Below are 14659 nucleotides of genomic sequence, written 5' to 3' on the forward strand. Positions count from 1 at the left end.
CCTTGCATTCCTTTCAATAACCACTCCCTCCCCTCATCCCCTCAGGCCATGGGGTGCTAACCACTCTGCTGCTGCTGACCCCAGGTTAAGGCATTCTCTTGTGGTGATGCTACACAATTTGTACACAAAATTGTGCACAAAGATCATTTGCTCAAATGATCTAACTTGAGTGAAATCAAGTTTTCTGTTGAGATTCTGACTGATAACAGTGCTAAACAGGCAAATGGCAAATTTATGTACAGCTCTTTAGTATAAGCCCAAATTTATGTACAGGGATTTGGTATAAACCCAAATAGCCTCCAAAACAATGTCTCTGATGTTTGGGGTTATTTCTGCTGCTTCATAGAATTTTGTTTTCTTTCTTCCTCCTTCCTTCTTCAGCTCACATCTGACATTCACTTGACCTCTTAGCTTGCCTGGTGGCTCAGATTGGTCTTTAATGGCTAGTCTTGGAGAGTTTAAAGAAAAAGGAAGGTGAGATTTCTAGATACAGGAGGATGCCCTAGCCCTAAAGCTTTTTACTTACTATCTTCTGCCCTTTAGGTGGACCCTGGAAAATCTGTGAATGGGTGTTCCCTACCACTTGGATGCCCACGTGATTTTGAGGTTGATATTCATGTGCTGGGATAATGGGGCAGAAAAGACAAAAGGATCTCACTCTCTGATGACCGTGGAGACTCCACACAGGCACTGCCTACCTCCAGACTTCTTTGAGCACAAGAGAAATGAACTCTCTTGGTTAAATCACTATCATTTCAGTGATATCATATCATCACATGCAGGTGAGCTTAATGCAAATCAATATAATGTACTTCGAAGAGAACATCTTGGTGTCAAGAAAATATCTAGCTATTCCAGTCACTGCAACAAATCCACAGAATGGTTACACCCAATCTGCACCTGCACCTCATTAAAAATCTCCACAGGGCACCTGGGTAGCTCAGTCAGTTAAGCATTGGCTCAGGTCATGATCCAGGGTCCTGGGATCAAGCCTCACATTGGGCTCCCTGCTCAGTGGGGAGACTGCGTCTATCTCTGTCTCTCAAATAAATAAATAAATAAATAAATAAATAAATAAATAAATAAAATCTTTTTAAAATAATAAAATAAAAGTCCTCCACAGACTGCATGTATCAGGGACAGACCAAGCTGTGAGACTTCACTCTGTCCTTCAGTGGCTTATAGAGGAGAGATACTCTTGTCCACACAAGATGATGATATTAAAAGGGAAGCAGGCAAGTCCATGTTAGAATTTATAGAAGAAAAAAAATGTGGCAAAGCCTCAGACTGACAGCAATGCTGAGGATTATAGCTTCAGAGTTGCAGACCTCAGAGTACCTCATCTCCAACCAGAGATCATCAGCTTTCTGCTTCTTCTTTTCCTCTAACTATATCTTGCTCCAGGCTGTACTCAAAGCAGCCTAAACAGCCAGCACTTCTGTGGGGAATTCCTGACACCACTGCCCAGCAATAGAGACCTTGAGAGATAACAAGTCCCAAGTCACATTCTCTTCTGACTAAGCTAGCCAGCATCCCCGCCCTTTGCTTTCTTTTTCCATTTTGGGGTTCAAACTGGTGGACTACCATGACATAATATTTCCTATTCAATTTTCTCTTTCCTTTAAGAAAACCAGAGCTGGGGGCATCATAATCCTGGACTTCAAGCTCTATTACAAAGCTATAATCATCAAGACATTATGGTACTGGCACAAAAACAGACACATAGATCAATGGAACAGAATAGAGAACCCAGAAATGGAACCCTCAACTCTATGGTCAACTAATCTTTGGCAAAGCAGAAAAGAATAACCAATGGAAAAAAGACAGTCTCTTCCACAAATGGTGCTGGGAAAATTGGACAGCCACATGCTGAAGAATGAAACTGGACCATTTCCTTACACTGTACACAAAGATAGATTCAAAATGGATGAAAGACCTCAATGTGAGAGAGGAATCCATCAAAATCCTAGAGGAGACTACAGGCAGCAACCTCTCAGACTTTAGCTGCAGCAACTTCTTGCTAGACACATCTCCAAAGGCAAGGCAAACAAAGGCAAAAGTGAGCTATTGGGCTTCATCAAGATAAAAACTTTTGCACAGCAAAGGAAACAGCTGACAAAACCAAAAGGCAATCAACAGAATGTGAGAAGATATTTGCAAATGACATATCAGATAAAGAGCTAGTATCCAAAATCTATAAAGAACTTATCGGGGCGCCTGGGTGGCTCAGTGGGTTGGGCCGCTGCCTTCGGCTCGGGTCATGATCTCGGGGTCCTGGGATTGAGTCCCACATCGGGCTCTCTGCTCAGCGGGAAGCCTGCTTCCCTCTCTCTCTCTGCCTGCCTCTCCGTCTACTTGTGATCTCTCTCTGTCAAATAAATAAATAAAATCTTAAAAAAAAAAAAAAAAAGAACTTATCAAACTCAACACCCAAAGAACAAATAATCCAATCAAGAAATGGGCAGAAGAAAAAAAAAAAAAGAAATGGGCAGAAGATATGAACAGACATTTCTGCAAAGAAGACATCTGAATGGCCAACAGTCACATGAAGTCAACATCACTTGCCATCAGGGAAATACAAATCACAACCTCAAGGAGATACCACCTCACACCAGTCAGATGGCCAAAATTAACAAGTCAGGACATGACAGATATTGGAGAGGATGCAGAGAAAGGGAAACCCTCTAAGACTGTCAGTGGGTATGAAAGCTGGTTTAGCCACTCTCAAAAACAGTATGGAGGTTCCTCAAAAGTTTGAAAACAGAGCTACCCTGCAACCCAGCAATTGCACTACTGGGTGTGTATCCTAAAGATACAAATGTAGTGATCTGAAGGGACATGTGAGCCCCAGTGTTTATAGCAACAGTGTCCACAATAGCCAAGCTATGGAAAGAGCCTAGATGTCCATCGACAGATGAATAAAGAAAATATGGTATATATATACAATGGAATACTACTCAGCCATCAAAAAATGAAATCTTGCCACTTGCAATGACATGGATGGAACTAGAGGGTGTTATGCTAAGCAAAATATGTTGATCAGAGAATGACAATTATCATATGATCTCACTGATATGTGGAATTTAAGAAACAAAACAGAGGATCATAGGGGAAGAGAAGAAAAAAATAAAACAAGACAAAACCAGAGAGGGAGACAAACTGTAAGAGACTCTTAAGCATAGGAAACAAATTGAAGGTTGCTGGAGGGGAAGGTGTGGGTGATGGGATAACTGAGTGATGGACATTAAGGAGGGTATGTGATGTAATGAGCACTGGGTATTATCTAAGACTGATGTATCACTGACCTCTACTTCTGAAACCAATAATACATTATATGTTAACTGAATTTAAATAAAAATAAATAAATTTAAAACCTTTTTCTCTTTCCTTAGGCTTTTTTGGATAGTAAATAGGGGAGACCAGAATATGTCACCCCCAAATATTCCTCTTTTACATAAAAATTATTTCAAATTTACGGCAATTAAGAAGCAGCAAACTCTTCTCTCTGATTGCCCTCTTTCTGCTTACAAGCAGGATATAAATTCTGCTTTTTCTGGAGGCAGACTTCAGCTCAAGGACAATAAAAAAGGAATTTACAAACAAACTTTACTCCATTAGCTTCCTCCCATCTATTTACCTTCTCTCAGTTTGCCACCCTTGGAAGCCTAAAACTACTTTCCTTTGTCCTGTTATTTCTCTATAAATGTATTGTTTTTGATGAAGATGCTACATAAGCCAGAGTTCTAAGCCACTACTTTGAATTACTCTTCAAGTTTCTCCCATGTGATGAACTGCACTGTACATATTAAATTGTTTTTCTCTCATTAATCTGTCTCTTTGTTAAAGAGCCCAGCTGAAAACCTAAAATGAGTAAAGTTTTGCCTCCTCTATGTAAAGAAGTAGGTCACCTGATGAATGTTTTTTTCTTCACTCTGGCAATGCATATGCTACAACTAATCACAATGTGATGGTATCTGGAATTGGGGTCTTTGGGAGGTAATTAAGTCATGAGGGTGGAACCTTCGGCCAGAGAGCTGGCTCTCATCCTCTGCCATGTAAGGATACAAAAAGTCAGCAATCTAGCTTAGATGACCCTTGCCAGAACCCAACTCTGCCAGCCTCCAGAAATGTGAGAAATAAATTTCTTTTTTTTTTTAAAGACTTTATTTATTTATTTATTTGACAGAGAAAGAGACAGCAAGAGAGGGGACACAAGCAGGGGGAGTGGGAGAGAGAGAAGCAGGCTCCCCACCAAGCAGGAAGCCTGATGTGGGGCTTGACCCCAGGACTCTGGGATCATGACCTGAGCCGAAGGCAGACACATAACGACCGAGCCACCCAGGCACCCCAACAAATAAATTTCTATTATTGACACATCACCCAGTCTATGGTAATTTGTTATAGCAGCCTGAACTAAGACATACCCCTTACAAATCTCATTTTGACTCTATTTCTATAATGCAATAACAGTTACTAAAGCCAGCATCATCTAGTCTGGTTGCAAATAGGTTTGCAAATTTTATTTATTTATTTATTTATTTATTTATTTATTTATTTATTTATTTGACAGAGATCACAAGTAGTCAGAGAGGCAGGCAGAGAGAGAGGAAGGGAAGCAGGCCCCCCACTGAGCAGAGAGCCTGATGTGGGGCTTGATCCCACGACCCTGGGATCATGACCTGAGCTGAAGGCAGAGGCTTTAACCCACTGAGCCACCCAGGCGCCCCAGGTTTGCAAATATTTAAGGTTTGATTTTTATAGATCAAACCAAGGACCAGAAAATGTGGCTTCAGGGGTACCTGGGTGGCTTAGTTGGTTAAGCATCTGACTCTTGATTTCAGCTCAGGTCATGCTCTCAAGATCATGAGATCAAACTCCATATCAGGGTCTGCACTCAGCATGGAGTCTGCTTGAGATTCTCTTGCTCCCTCTGCCTCTGCTCCTCCCCCCACTTGCACTCACTCTATCTAAATAAATAAAATCTTTTTTTTTTTTTAAGTCATTTCAGGGGCACCTGGGTGGCTCAGTGGGCTAAAGCTTCTGCCTTCAGCTCAGGTCATGATCCCAGAGTCCTGGGATCGAGCCCCGCATCAGGGGAGCCTGCTTCTCCCTCTCTCTCTGCCTGCCTCTCCACCTACTTGTGATCTCTCTCTGTCAAATACATAAATAAAATCTTTAAAAAAAAAAAAAAAAGTCGTTTCAGCAGGTCATGGGTCCATGGGCTACCGAAGAAAAAACAGGCTTCCCTGGCTCTTAATGTCACTCCTTGTATATATAGCATCCCTTTCCCTTTCAGTGTCTTGAGAGAGAGCACTGTGAATGAGGTGGGCAAAGTTCCTATGAGGGTAAATGAAAGATTCAGAAACTCCAGGGCCACCTTGTCATCTAGGCCAGTGGTGAGGACCTGAGGTGATTTGGCAATATCTTTGTTCTTGGCACAAAGAACACCTATTTGTTCTAAATGCACCCCTATTTACCCTGTGTGGGGTTTTGTTTTGTTTCTCTCTTTCTCTTTTGTTTTCTTTTTTTATTACTTTGATATTTATTCAAAAAATCGTTATTGAGTGCCTATTGTATATGAAGCACCGTGGCTGTCAGGAATTAAATGGTAAAAGTCAGAACATAGCCCCTACTTCTCATGGAGTTCTCAGTGATTCTCCATGATCAATAACAACAATAATCATTAATACATATAGAATCATTACTATGTGCCAGATCTTGCAGTCAGCACTGTACATTTGTTATTTAATTCAAACAACTAGAAATGTATTATTGTCACCATTTTATAGATGAGGAAACCAAGGCACAAAAAGTCAGAAATTTGCCCAGTCACATGGCCACAGTGGTGGAGCCTGTATCCTACTTGTCACTACTTTACTGTCTTTATTGTTCTACCCAAGGAGATGTCACCTGAGGTGTTTTACTAATCCATTGATTTATTCACTCATCCACTCACCACTCTGTTATTAAACATTTTTGATGTGCCTGGGATATGGCTGTGGTTTTGGACAAACAAAGAATTAAGAACAGTCCCTCTCATTGAGTAGATCACAGTTTACTGAGAACGATCCATAAACACGTAATTCCAGCACAACCTGTTAGGTACAAAAGCAGGGCTACATACCAAGTGAAATGGAAACAAAGACGTGGAAGTGACTCACTTTTGCATGTGATTGCTGAGAAAGACTTCACAGAAGGGAAAATCTTTTAACAGTAGTCTTGAAGGCTTAATAGCAACTCATTAGTTAAAAGAAAGGAGAGAACATAAGGAGAGGCCCAGAGTCATGCCCGTGCCAGGTGTGTGGGCGATGATGATATAGGTGGGTGGTGGGAAGTAGCAGGACTTAAGGATCAGATGTTGAGTTGGGGCTCCATCACTCATGCTATAGCCACCACCCAGCTGACACCACTGCCACTGAGCCAGGGATGGCTGTGCCTCCCTTAAATGCTCATCCTGGCAAATCTGCCAGGGATGTCTTCCCCAAGAGCTATGGATATGGCTTCATAAAATGTGATTTGGAAACAAAATCCTAGGGGTATCAGGTCAGGTCATGATCTCAGGATTCTGGGATGGAGCCTGGCATCAGGCTCCTTGCTCACAGGGAGTCTGCTTCTCCCTCTCCCTCTGACCCTCACCATCTGTTCATGCTCTCTCTCTCTTTCTCTAATAAAATCTTAAAAGAAGAAAGGAGGGAAGGAAAGAAAGAAGGAAGGAAGAAGGAAGGAAGGAAGGAAGGAAGGAAGGAAGGAAGGAAGGAGTAGGAAAGAAGGGAGGAAGGAAGGAAGACAAAAATCTGAGAATAAACTTGAATGTACAAACTTAAGTCCATCCAACACTGAAACCAACCACCAAAGTGAGGGTTAGACTGGAAACCAAGTAGATGCACCAAACATGGTCTGATGTCTACGGAGAAATGAAACACTGCGAACATACCAGGTATGGAAATCTTTGTGGAAGATCAGCTTGCATGTGGACTGAAGCTGACCTTTGATTCATCCTCTCATGGGGGACAGGGGCAGGGTGCCAGGGAGAGAGTGGCAGCGAAGGGGTGGGATGATAAAATCAGGACAGGGCATAAGCAAGAGTGCATCAACCTGGATGTGGATTTCTACATGGCTGGGCCTTCAGTCTGGGGTGTTCAGGTGCTGGGTCAAGAAGACTGGCTGGCTGGCTAGCTCCCAGATGAATCCTGAGACCACAAAGTCTGGGGGGTACCAAGAGCAACTTTGCGGTTGGCTGCAAGACTAATGAATTGCAGCTTCGCACTAACGTAAATGACAGGATAGAGTGTAGTGGCTCCATTTATCAGAAGGTGAACAAGAAGTTGGAGACCAATGTCATTCTGGTCTAGACAGCAAGTAACACTTGCTGGACCTGGTGTCCTGTTTCCCGACTGATGTGAACAACTCCATTCCGATGGGTTTAGGATACATTCAGATCCTAAAGCCAGGGGTGTCAGACTGACACTGTGAGCTCTGCTGGATGGCAAGAATGTCAACACCAGTGGCCACAAGCTTGGTCTAGGCCTGGAATGCAAGCATAATTGAATACTGTGCAATCGTTTAATTTTAAACTATTTTGCAGCATAGCTACCTTCAGGATTTGGGTACCTTTTTCTGGGATGCAGCATTGCTAAATATCATCTCAGACCTCCACACTAAAGATCATTCTGTCAGGGGCGCCTGGGTGGCTCAGTGGGTTAAGCCTCTGCCTTCGGCGCAGGTCATGATCTCAGGGTCCTGGGATAGAGCCCCGCATCAGGCTCCCTGCTCAGTGGGGAGCCTGCTTCCCTTCCTCTCTCTCTCTGCCTGCCTCTCTACCTACTTGTGATCTCTGTCTGTCAAATAAATAAATAAAACCTTAAAAAAAAAAGATGATTCTGCTTTAAGGTGTCGCCCATTCAGAGATAAAGGAAAAACAAATTCCAAAAAAAAGTCATTTCAGCTGTAGACTTGGGGGGAACTTGATGACCTATGGCGATGTCAGATTTCTTTTTTATCTAGAAATGGCTCCTATGGAAGATGATAATTTATAGGCAGTTTGCAAAGAGGTAGAGTACATGAATAAAATTATGACTTCCTGAGATATAAATTTTGGTTTCCTACCCTAATGGAGAAGAGGCTTGTTTGGCTTGTTCTTTGATGTTGTGTACTAACTCATCTGAAAGAGACTTAAATTTTTTTTTAAGATCTCCTTTATTTATTTGAGATAGAGAGAGAGCACACACAAGCGGGGGGGAGGGGAGGGACCAGCAGAGGGGGAGGGAGAAGCAGACTCCCGGCTGAACAAGGAGCCCGATGCAGGGCTAGATCCCAGGACCCATGTTCCCAGGATCATGACCTGAGCTGAAGGCAGACGCTTAACCCACTGAGCCACCCAGGTGTCCCTGAAAGAGACTTTAGACAGATTTTCATGACCTGTTTCCACCCCATTCCACACCTCTTTTACACCACATAGTCTGCAGTGCACAGTAGCTGTTTTTTTATGTGCCATTTTGGGGTGGAGAAGATGGATGTGATGAAACCAGTAATTCAACTTAATTCCCTTAATTCCCTTTCATGTTGTGTTTTTTTTTTTTGCCCTTGCACCAGATGAAACAGCTTCTAAGAGTTCTAGTTGCAAGCAGGAACAGTCTCTGTGACTATAATCACTTTGTGACATCATTCAAATCTAAATTGGATTTCTATTTATATTCTTACCATTTGGTTTATTTTTTAGTAGTTTAATGGGTACATTTTAGAGTCTGACATTTCGTGTGGAATTAGATCCTTCCTTTCTAATGCTATAATTAACATAAAGTAAAATTTGGATAAAATATTAAAGCCTAAAAAAAAAATGTTGCATTGGAAACAAAGGGTGACTTGACCATACTCAAAGGGGTTTCAGCTGGGGATTAATGCATACAGTTCTGTATTTTTTTTATTTTTATTTTTTTTTATTTTATAAACATATATTTTTATCCCCAGGGGTACAGGTCTGCGAATCGCCAGGTTTACACACTTCACAGCACTCACCATAGCACATACCCTCCCCAATATCCATAACCCCACCCCCCTCTCCCAACCCCCCTCCCCCCATCAACCCTCAGTTTGTTTTGTGAGATTAAGAGTCACTTATGGTTTCCAGTTCTGTATTTTTATTTAAGATTTTTTTTTAAATTTATTTATTTGACAGATAGAGATCACAAGAAGGCAGAGAGTCAGGCAGAGAGAGAGGGGGAAGCAGGCTCCCCGCTGAGCAGAGAGCCTGATGTGGGGCTCGATCCCAGGACCCTGAGATCATGACCTGAGCCAAAGGCAGAAGCTTTAACCCACTGAGCCACCCAGGAGCCCCATAGTTCTGTATTTTAAAGAATCTCCCCACCATTTTTTTTTTTAAGGATTTTATTTATGTATTTGAGAGTGACAGAGAGCAAGAGCAGAGGGAGAGGGAGACGAAGACTCTCCGCTGAGCAGAGAGCCTGGGGGTAGGGTTCATCCCAGGACCCTGAGATCAGGACTCGCAAGCTGAAGGCAGACACTTAACTGACTGAGCCACCCAAGTTTCCCTCTGGAGCCATTGTGAAAGACATCAAGGCTAGAAGATCCTGAGGAAAGGAAGAACAAGTTGGTAACTGTTGTAGCCATCTAAACATTATTTCAGTTATGGAAGAGGATTAATTCACTTAATTCTCATAACCCACATAGTGACCATATGCCACTTACAGATGAGGAAATCAATGAATAGAGAGGTAGGTTAACTTGCCAACAGCCAGTAAGCCGAGTCAGGTTTCAAACCCAGGCAGTTGTTGTTGTTGTTGTTGTTGTTTTAAGATTTTATTTATTTATTTAAGAGAGAGCGAGCATGAGCAGGGGATTGGCAAAGGGAGAAGGACAAGCAGACTCCCCACTGAAAAGGGAGCCTGACACAGGGCTGGATCCCAGGACGCCAAGATCATGACCTGAGCCCAAGGCAGATGCTTAACCCACTGAGTCACCCAGGGGCTCCCGGGCAGTCTGCTTTTTGAGAAGCTTTGGGAATAAGGATGGAGTGCTACTGGAGGTGGGCTAGAGGATGAGGGATATTATGGAGCAAACTTTCTTAGAAATCCCTTTAAACATCTCTCTCTCTTCGCAGTGTCGACACTCTGCCCGCTAATCTCTGCCCTAAGGGAGCAGTCACACTGCTTTTCCTGAGAACTTCCTCCTTCTCCAGCCTGGCTGTGTATATTCCATTTAGCTCTGAAAGAGAATGTGACTCTCCCGGTCTAAGCACCCTCATAGGCTAAGTGAAATCTCCTCCAGATCTGATTAATTTTTGCTGGAGATACTAAAACCCTGCTTTCAATTCCAGGGAAGGTGGGAGGAGAAGTCTGGGAATGTAATGGTATTAAGACCATTAAGACATTGGATTTGGGGGCGCCTGAGTGGCTCAGTCCTTGAGTATCTCTGCCTTCCGCGCAGGTCATGACCCCAGAGTCCTGGGATCAAGCCCCGCATTGGGCTCCCTGCTCAGCCGGAGGCCTGCTTCTCCCTCTCCCACTCTCCCTGCTTGTGTTCCCTCTCTTGTGGTGTCTCTCTCTGTCAAATAAGTAAATACATTCTTAAAAAAAAAAAAAAGACGGATTTAATTTCAGGTTTGTTTTGTTTGTGGTGCCTCAGGGATATTTAAGTGAAGATGAGAAAAGAAACCACAGCAAAGGAAGTCAGAGGTTTGAAGATTTTCTTTGGAAAACACTTACCAAAAAAAGAAAGAGAAAGAAAGAAAATAGTTATTAAGTGTTTGGTTTCAAACAATTAACAAGAATATTCAAATATCATCTCCCTGGTCATTACTCCTAGTATTTTGAGAAGGCACCTTTGTAAACACAGTTAGATTTTTTTTCTAAATACTTTGAAAAGGAAACTAAACCTGTGCATCAGTGGCCAAGTTCTCAAAGCCTGTTTCTCTTAATGTAGTTTTATCTGAAGATAGTTTATGATACAGGTTCTAAAATTCACAATTTCTTCAAGTTTAAAGAACCACATAGGGATATATGTCATAATATTTGTGCAAAAAAATTTGATAACAACATGTATGTAGAGGTTGTAATTTTTACTTTTATTTTTCCTGATAAAAACTGCATGTTGACTACAGAGAATATAAAATGCAGAAGATAAAAAATTCATCTTAACATCATATATAATCATTATGAACATTTACACATAATTCCTCCCATATTACTTCCCTCTTTTTCTTTCTTTTATTTTATAATTATAATGATTCTGGTGTTCCATTTCAAACATAGCTACTTTTTCCTCATGGTATATAAACTGCTCTTAAAATATATATATTTGTGGGGCACCTGGGTGGCTCAGTGGGTTAAAGTCTCTGCCTTCAGCTTGGGTCATGGTCCCAGGGTCCTGGGATTGAGCCCCACATCGGGCTCTCTGCTCAGCGGGGAGCCTGCTTCCTCCTCTCTCTCTTTGCCTGCCTCTCTGACTATTTGTGATCTCTGTCAAATGAATAAATAAAATCTTAAAAAAATATATATATATGTATTTGTTGGGGTTGCTGGCTGGCTCAGTGGGTAGAGCATGTGACTCTTAATCTCAGGATTGGAGGTTTAAGCCCCATGTTGGGTGTAGAGACTACTTAAGAATAAAATATTTAAAACTATATATATTTCTTTTTTAAATGGTAAAAATAATTCATTCTCACTGCTTAAAAAAAAATTCATACAATACAAAAAATACATAGAATCAAAAACATAAGTCTCCCTGCCTTTTCCCAGACTTATTCTCCAAGGTACCTCCAGTGATGGTTTGATTAAATCCTCAAGTTTTTACAAAAGCAATTCTTGGGGATATTTTTTCCCCTCATACCTGTAATCTAGATCAACATAAGCATGTTTTCCCTAAAGTGTTGTTAATGATTACTTGTCTGTTTTTCGGATTACTTTTTCTACCCTGTTTTTAATGATTATGTATGACGCAATGTTGCTAAAACACTGGAATGTTTGGTGTGAATGAGCTGGAGGAAGATTTTATACCAAGAGTGGCATAAAATGGAATATAGACATTCCTTGAATAGAGGCTAATTATGGTTTAGATTCTCATCTTTCTTCACCTTTCTTAAAAATAAATTTTTTATTATGGGGTCATCTTACATCTACAGAAAGATACAAAGATAGCCCAGATGGTGCCTGTATACACTTGGCCCAGCTTTCCCCAATGTTAGTATCTTGTATAACCGTGGTATGTTTGCCCAAGCTAAGAAATTAACACTGGTACAACACTGTTAACTACAGACTCCATTTGGGTTTTGTTAGTTTTCCCATCAATATCCTTTTTCTTTTTTTTTAAGATTTTATTTATTTATTTGACAGAGACAGAAATCACAAGTAGGCAGAGAGTCAGGCAGAGAGAGAGGGGGAAGCAGACTCCCTGCAGAGCAGAGAGCCCGATGCAGGGCTCAATCCCAGGACCCTGAGATTATGACCCCAGCCGAAGGCAGCGGTCCAATCCACTGAGCCACCCAGGCACCCCATCCTTTTTCTTTAAAAAAAAAAAAAAAAGATTTTATTTACTTATTTGACAGAGACACAGCGAGAGAGGGAACACAAGCAGGGGGAGTGGGAGAGGGAGAAGCAGGCTTCCCATGGAGCAGGAAGCCCAATGCGGGGCTTGATCCCAGGATCCCGGAATCACGACCAAGGGGAAAGCAGACGCCTAACAACTGAGCCACCCAGGCACCCCTTAATATCCTTTTTCTGCTCCAGGATCCAATTCAGGATACCTTATTTCATTTAATCACTTCATCTTTTTAATCCCATTGTTTCAGGGCTCTCCAGGAACGTTTGAGGGAAGGGAAAGGGTTTTGAGAAGAGCACACCCAGACACGTTTGAGATCATGTTAGCAAATGAGGCTGTGAATTATTGGGAGTTTTGAGATTCTTGGTGGATGTTATTTTACTTAGTCATCCTGCCTCCTTCAGGCAAAAGTATTTGAGGGGTAGCTATACCAAATGTCATCCGTGAGTAGAGATCCTCAAGACATCATCTGAGAGATGTCAGACATGAGTCCATTCTCAAAAAAGGCTCCTCCTCCAGCAACCTTCTCGTGAAAATTAGAGCAACAGGGATTTGCTCACCACTCTGGACCACAGGTGCCTCTGTATGTCTTTACTAAAAGTGCAGATCATCTTCATATTAATTTATCAGGTCATTTTCTTTGGCAGGTTGTCATGTAAGCTGATATAAGGGAACAAGCTTGGGTGGGTATGTAAAGGAAATGCTGGAGGACCGGCTTGGGAAAAACTTGGAACACATTCCACTTATGCTGTTGAAGGAAATCAGAGTATACTCGTTGGAATTGGGAGCCTCGAGGTGTGTATATGAGGTAGCTGGAAGGCAGGAAGTTTGGAGAGGAGAAAAGGTGTGCTTTTAATGTAGGAGATAAATTCTGTGAGAGGTGATAGGAAAAGACAAATCTAGCCTTCTTTATACCTTTCCCTCCGCTGAATCAGTGCTCTACGAACACAGTGCCCACAATCCCCACAATTGTTATGGGTGTTCAGCTATTTTATACCCATAGAGTCATATCAGTGCTGAAGGGATTAAAATACTTCTAATTCAGGGAGTAAGGCCTCTGCTCCCCTGAGCCCTCACGTACCTTTTCACCTCCCTGGCTGCCCAACTCCTGCCCTGAGAGCCCTGCGGGAAGGTGTTCAGGTCCCTGGCACCACAGGACAATCCTGCCCAATGGGCCAGGGCCCCGTCATTTCTGATGTCTGTGCCAAAGTGAGCAAATATTTGTGCATGGTTCCTGCTGATTAAGACCATGACCCTGGGGCACCTGGGTGGCTCAGTGTGTTAAAGCCTCTGCCTTCAGCTCAGGTCATGATCTCAGGGGGTTGGGATCCAGCCTCGAGTTGGGCTCTCTCCTCGGTGGGGAGCCTGCTTCCTCCTCTCTCTCTGCCTGCCTCTCTGCCTGCTTGTGATCTCCGTCTGTCAAATAAATAAATAAAATCTTAAAAAAAAAAAAAAAAAGACCATGACCCAGATCTTTTGCTGTATTTTTTTTTTTAAGATTTTATTTATTTATTTGACAGACGGAGATCACAAATAGGCAGAGAGGCAGGCAGGAGTGGGGGGTGGGGGGGAAGCAGGCTCCCTGCTGAGCAGAGTGCTCAGCGTGCAGCTTGATCCCAGGACCCTGAGATCATGACCCGAGCTGAAGGCAGAAGCTTAACCCACTGAGACACCCAGGTGCCCCCTTTGCCATATTTTAAGTGTTGAGAGGATTCTGACTACCAGGGATTTCCAGACTCAGGCCAGCTTTCTGCAATACAGGTAGAATTCCTCCACCAGTTCATCTTAACTTTAAACAAAACAAAACAAAACAAAACCAAAACACCTGGTAAAACATACATAACAAAATTTGCCATTTAATCGTTTTTAAAAAGATTTTATTTATTTATTTAACACAGAGAGCAAGAGCATGAGAGAGTATAAGCAGGGGAGCAGCAGAGGCAGAGGGAGAAGCAGACTCCCCGCTGAGCAAGGAGCCTGCTTCAGGGCGCCATCCAAGGACCCTGAGGTCATGACCAAAGCATGCATAACCAACTGAGCAACCCAGGAGCCCCCATTTAGTCATTTTTCAGTGTACAATCCAGTGGCATTAAGTTACTTTTAAAGC

General features: G+C 42.4%; 1 pseudogene; it reads left to right on the top strand.

Moving 5' to 3' along the window:
- The first annotated feature begins 6426 nt into the window (after positions 1–6426).
- LOC125094103 (voltage-dependent anion-selective channel protein 1-like) lies at positions 6427–7548 on the top strand (annotated as a pseudogene).
- The last annotated feature ends 7111 nt before the right edge of the window (positions 7549–14659 follow it).

The sequence above is a fragment of the Lutra lutra genome, chromosome 2 (assembly GCF_902655055.1).
Source record: "Lutra lutra chromosome 2, mLutLut1.2, whole genome shotgun sequence".
Classification (NCBI taxonomy): Eukaryota; Metazoa; Chordata; class Mammalia; order Carnivora; family Mustelidae; genus Lutra; species Lutra lutra.